This window comes from Barbus barbus (assembly GCF_936440315.1).
Source record: "Barbus barbus genome assembly, chromosome: 23".
Classification (NCBI taxonomy): domain Eukaryota; kingdom Metazoa; phylum Chordata; class Actinopteri; order Cypriniformes; family Cyprinidae; genus Barbus; species Barbus barbus.
The window spans coordinates 12,924,719-12,931,056 of NC_136751.1; the positions used below are offsets into that span (position 1 = coordinate 12,924,719).

General features: G+C 36.2%; 1 pseudogene across 1 annotated transcript; it reads left to right on the forward strand.

Moving 5' to 3' along the window:
- Nucleotides 1-2,407: 2,407 nt before the first annotated feature.
- On the forward strand, nucleotides 2,408-6,116 carry LOC306842996 (extracellular calcium-sensing receptor-like; annotated as a pseudogene). The gene is made up of 5 exons: nucleotides 2,408-2,896; nucleotides 3,095-3,322; nucleotides 3,498-3,615; nucleotides 5,001-5,541; nucleotides 5,753-6,116. The product of its transcript is annotated as an extracellular calcium-sensing receptor-like (transcript).
- The last annotated feature ends 222 nt before the right edge of the window (nucleotides 6,117-6,338 follow it).

The following is a 6,338-nucleotide window of genomic DNA, read 5'->3' on the forward strand; positions in this document are numbered from 1 at the left end:
CACACACACACACACACACACAGACACAGACACAGACACACACACACACACACACACACACAGACACAAATAAATCAATTATAAATATTCGTTTTCACCATCCAGTCAGGCACATCAACCATAACTTGATAACCATAACCATAACTTGATAACCATCAACCATAACCATCAACTCCTTCAAAAACAGCCAGAAACCTTCAAATTGTGATTGATAATCAGATGATTTTCTCAGACCACATTGCTAAAACTGCCCAGTCCTACAGATTTGCTTTATTCAACATCAAGAAGATTAGGCCCTTTCTTTCGGAACATGCTTCACAACTCCTTGTTCAAGCTCTTGTTCTGTCCAGGCTGGACTATTGCAATGCTCTCTTGGCAGGTCTTCCAGCCAGTTCTATCAAACATTTACAATTAATCTAGAATGTGGCAGCAAGATTAATTTTTAATGAGCAGAAAAGAATGCACGTCACACCTCTGTTATTAGTACTGGCCACTAATAGGTGCTCGCATAAAATTCAATGCATTAATGTTTGCCTACAAAACCATTCATCATAGGTACACTTCAACTATGAGAGACAGAATGGGGGGAAAGAATCCAGGAAATCGCATTGTAGGATTTTAAAATAATTTATTTGCAAATTATGGTGGAAAATAAGTATTTGGTCAATAACAAAAGTGATCATTTTGACCCCACGGGGTGAGATCTTGCGTGGAGCCCCAGATCGAGGGAGATTATCAGTGGTCTTGTATGTCTTCCATTTTCTAATAATTGCTCCCACAGTTGATTTATTCACACCAAGCTGCTTGCCTATTGCAGATTCAGTCTTCCCAGCCTGGTGCAGGTCTACAATTTTGTTTCTGGTGTCCTTCGACAGCTCTTTGGTCTTGGCCATAGTGGAGTTTGGAGTGTGACTGTTTGAGGTTGTGGACAGGTGTCTTTTATACTGATAACGAGTTCAAACAGGTGCCATTAATACAGGTAAGGAGTGGAGGACAGAGGAGCCTCAGAAGAAGTTACAGGTCTGTGAGAGCCAGAAATCTTGCTTGTTTGTAGGTGACAAAATACTTATTTTACAGAGGAATTTACCAATTAATTCATTAAAAATCCTACAATGTGATTTCCTGGATTCTTTTCCCCCATTCTGTCTCTCATAGTGGAAGTGTACCTATGATGAAAATTTCAGGCCTCTCTCATCTTTTTAAGAAGGAGAACTTGCACAATTGGTGGCTGACTAAATACTTTTTTGCCCAACTGTATATATGTCGTCAATGCAAATAGTTATCATAGTGCATTGTAATGTGTAAGATTGAATAATGCATTGTTTGTGTTTTGCTTAAAAAGAAGCAGTACTTGCTTTTATGTGCTACTTTTTTTTTTTTCGCTCTTGCTTTAATGAAAAAAAAAGTCTCTTTAGTATCAATTATAGGGAGTTTAAATTTGCATGCACTATGATCTTCGCAATAGAGGAAATAAATAAAAACTCAAATATACTCCCAAACCACACACTGGGGTATGAAATCTTCAATGCTTGTGGATTCTCTAATATTCTTCAGTCTGCACTTTCACTGTCCAATGGACAAGATGCCGTATTTGATTAATTAACCTGCACCAAGGCCAATACTGTACAAGCTATAATAGGTCATTCGGGATCCACTCCAACCATTGGGTTTGCTAGAATAACTGGCCGATTCCACATACCAGTGGTAAGATGTCATCTTATTATATTATCTGCCTGTGCATCAAGTTTACCATTACTAAGCTGGTATAAATTAAGTTTGCTTATGTATATAAATGTTGTATGTATAATGTATGTATAATGTTTATATGTTTAAATGTTCCTAAAGTCTCAAATTGTTTTGTATTAGTATATATACATGTTAAAAAGTTGTATCGTTTACTTAACTAATGGTCTTTTCACATGAAGAGACAAACATGTACTAAACAAAGAATTTCTCTCAGTTTAATTCATGCTGTTGTCACGTTTGTATTTCAGATCAGCCATTTTGCTACCTGTGCTTGCTTAAGCAACAGAAAAGAGTTTCCTTCTTTCTTCAGAACCATTCCAAGTGATTACTACCAAAGCAGAGCACTGGCCCAGCTGGTGAAACATTTTGGTTTGACATGGGTGGGAGCCTTAAGAAATGACAATGATTATGGTAAACATGGCATTGCCACATTTATTAAGGCTGCACAAGAGGAGGGAGTCTGTATTGAATGCTCAGAAGCTTTTGAAAGCATAGGATAAAAAACATCATTAACAAATATTGTAGACACTATCAGAACCTCCACATCTAAGGTAATTCAAGAGTTTTATTCAAGAGTTTTTATTTGTCACATACGCAATTATACAGAGTATAACCAGCAGTGAAATGTAGGATAACCAGCAGTGAAATGTAGGAGGTAATAATGGCTTTCATGTCGCACAGAGAGATTAAAATCCTGGTGGATGAGCTATACAGGCAAAATATTACAGGACTGCAGTGGATTGGAAGTGATGCCTGGATTACAGATGACTCTTTAGTAGATAGCCAAGGCCACACTTTGCTAATTGGATCTATAGGATTCACTGTCCGCAATGCTCAAATACCTGGACTAGGCCCTTTTCTAAAAGATGTCAACCCCTCTCAGTTTCTTAAAAGTATATTTCTCAAAGAATTCTGGGAAAATGTTTTTCAGTGCTCCCTGAGCCCAAATACAACACAAAGGTCATGCAATGGCTCAGAGCACTTAAAATATGTCAAACATCCTTTTACTGATGTGTCTGATCTGAGATATGCCAATAATGTCTACAAGGCTGCATATGCAATTGCTAATGCACTGAATAATCTATTGTCATGTAAGCAACAAAAAGGCCCATTTGCTAACGCCCAACCAACAACAGTACAACCCTGGCAGGTAAATTATCTTCTAAATAGAAAATTTAAATATCTAACTTTAAATATACGTAAACATCCAAGTAAACAGCATGATTCAAACAAAAGATTAATTAATTAATTTATAATTAAATACATTTTTATCAATGTAGATACCATATGGTGTTATCAATTTACAAAAAAATAAAATAATAATAATAATCTTATTTTGCCATTCCAGACTTTACATTATCTGCAGACTGTGAATTTCACCATGAATGGGGGAGAAACACTGTTTTTCGATAGCAAAGGTGACTCCCCTGCAATATATGAACTGGTAAACTTGCAAAAGGTCACAAAAGGCACAATGGAAATAGTCACAATTGGCTACTATGATGCAACTCAGCCTCGTGGGCAACAGTTTACTATGAACAATGTCAACATCATCTGGGGAGGAGGCCTAAGGACTGTAAGAGTCTCTTTTCAAATTAACTCATCAATCAAAACAAAATCCCCAAGTGCACATGTGATGCAGTGATGCATCATAACGGCACAGATAAACATGTGTAAACATGTGCAAACATGTCACACAGCATATTATTTTTCTATTGTTGTTCAAGTAGATTTCCCCCGGTGTGTGGCAGGTGCCTGTCTGTGTGCAGTGACAGCTGTCCCCTAGGCACTAGGAGAGCGGTGCAGAAAGGCCCATCTGCTGTTTTGATTGTATCCCATGCCCTCCAGGAGAGATTAGTAACACAACAGGTAATGCTTGTTTAATTGCTCTCTTAACACTTACAGTTCATCAAAAGAGGATCAAATGGACAAGTTTTACAATAATTTTAATCTAAATGATTGTATAAACTGTCCTCAAAACATAATTTAAAACATTTACATACATTTTTAAAGGAGTGGTAAATGATCAGTTAGGGTAACACTTTAGAATACTGTTCCATCATTAATGAATAACTACACAAGAACACATGAGTAATGCAATATTAGCACTCTAGTAACTATTAGTAACTAACAAGAAACTCTGATTAATTAATTAGTAAGTAATAGTGCTTAGTCGAATGTGGTAGTTCACTATTAGCTAATCAGTAACTATTATTTTTTCATACCTCCCTAAGAACTACTGTATACAGGTTCATAATTAATATGAATAACACATAATGAATAATTAATTCTAAAGTAAAGGTCATGGTAACCCACTAGTAATGACACAAGTATTACCAAATTCTTCAGAAGGAATTACTAATTATTTGGAACAGTATTCTAAAGTGAAGATCATGATATCTCCCTAGTAACGACTGAAATCACTGTAAGCTTTTGAGAGTGTTGTAAAGCATTGCATAGTAATTATTCAGGTGTTACTACATCCTTCTGAAGAAACTACTAATTGTTTGGATCAGTATTCTAAAGTGAAGGTTGTGATAACTCCCTAGAAATTACTGAAGTCAGTGTAAACTTTTAAGGTTTTTGTAAGGTTTTGGTTAGTAATTAATTTTGCTAGATTTGGTAACACTTAAATCATTACTAGTGGGTTACCGTGATCTTCACTTTAGAATACTGATCCAAATAATTAGTAGTTTCTTCAGAAGGATGTAGTAACACTTGAGTCATTACTATCCAAAACCTTACATATATCTCAAAAGCTTTAAATCACATCAGTCAATATTAGGGAGTTATGATGCTTTTCACTTTAGAATACTGATCCTAGTAGTTAGTAGTTCCTTTAAAATAATTAGATAATTCTTGAGTTATTACTAGTGGGTTACCATCATATTCATTTGAGAATTAATTATACATTATGCATAATTCACATTAATTATGAACCTGTATACAGTAGTTCTTAGTAGTTCTTCAGGATATATAAAACAAATAGTAGTTATTGATTAGCTAATAGTGAACTACCAGTTTCAACTGAGCGCTATTACTTACTAAATCACTAATCATAGTTTCTTGTTAGGTAATAGTAGTTACTACAATGTTTATAATGCATTAGTGACTTGTTCCTGTGTAGTTATTCATTAACAAAGGATCAGTATTCTAAAGTGTTACCTCAGTTAGTTGTATATGATCGGCTAGAAGAGGCTTAATTGAAATAACAGGCTCATTACTATTGGAATTCCATTTTTCACCCACACCAGATTCATCTGACTGTGTGAAGTGCCCTTTTAGATACTGGTCCAATAGCAGAGGTGATGAGTGTGTCAAAAAGACAGTGGAATTCCTGTCATTCACCAAAATCATGGGTATCGTTTTGATGATGTTTGGGTTACTTGGAGCATTTCTAATTATGTTCATATTTGTAGTATTTTTTCACTACAAAGACACACCAATAGTAAAAGCCAACAACTCAGAGCTGAGCTTCCTGTTGCTCTTCTCATTGACTTTGTGTTTCCTTTGTTCACTCACTTTCATTGGTCGGCCCACTGAGTGGTCCTGTATGTTGCGTCACACAGCATTTGGGATAACTTTTGTCCTCTGTATCTCTTGTGTTTTGGGGAAAACAATAGTGGTTTTAATGGCTTTTAAAGCTACACTTCCAGGAAGAAATGTCATGAAATGGTTTGGGCCTCTTCAACAGAGAATCAGTGTTGTTGGCTTTACTCTTGTGCAGGTCCTCATCTGTTTCCTTTGGTTAACAATATCCCCACCTTCACCATATATGAACATGAGCTATTACATTTACATTTTTTACATTTATTCATTTAGCTGACGCTTTTATCCAAAGCGACTTACAATTGCAATATATGTCAGAGGTCGCACGCCTCTGGAGCAACTAGGGGTTAAGTGTCTTGCTCAGGGACACATTGGTGTCTCACAGTGGATTCGAACCCGGGTCTCTCACACCAAAGGGATGTGTCTTATCCACTGCGCCATCACCACCCCATTACAGAGAAAAGATCATCCTAGAATGCAGATTAGGCTCAGCTGTCAGTTTCTGGGCTGTGCTGGGTTATATTGGCTTACTGGCTGTTTTGTGCTTCATTCTGGCTTTTCTAGCTCGGAAGCTGCCTGATAACTTTAATGAAGCCAAATTCATCACATTCAGCATGCTCATATTCTGTGCTGTCTGGATTGCCTTTATCCCAAGTTACCTAAGCACACCTGGGAAGTTTACAGTAGCAGTGAAGATATTTGCCATTTTAGCTTCCATTTATTGTCTACTGATTTGTATTTTCATTCCAAAATGGTATGTTGTCCTGCTAAGACCAGGTGCAAACACAAAAAAACATTTACTAGGAAAAATGGCACACTAACCTGTCCATAAGTTATAAAAAGGATGCAGCATAAACATAACGAGTTTAACTTTAATATAGCTGAATATACAAAAAAAAATAAAAATACTAAGGTCACATCAAACATCAAAGGGCTCATTGAAGACCTGAAAAATTTTCAGTCTTCCAAGTAAATGCAACAGATATTACCTCACTCCAGTAAAAAAAAAAAAAGAAGGTTATAGGACTACTAATCTAAGGCAT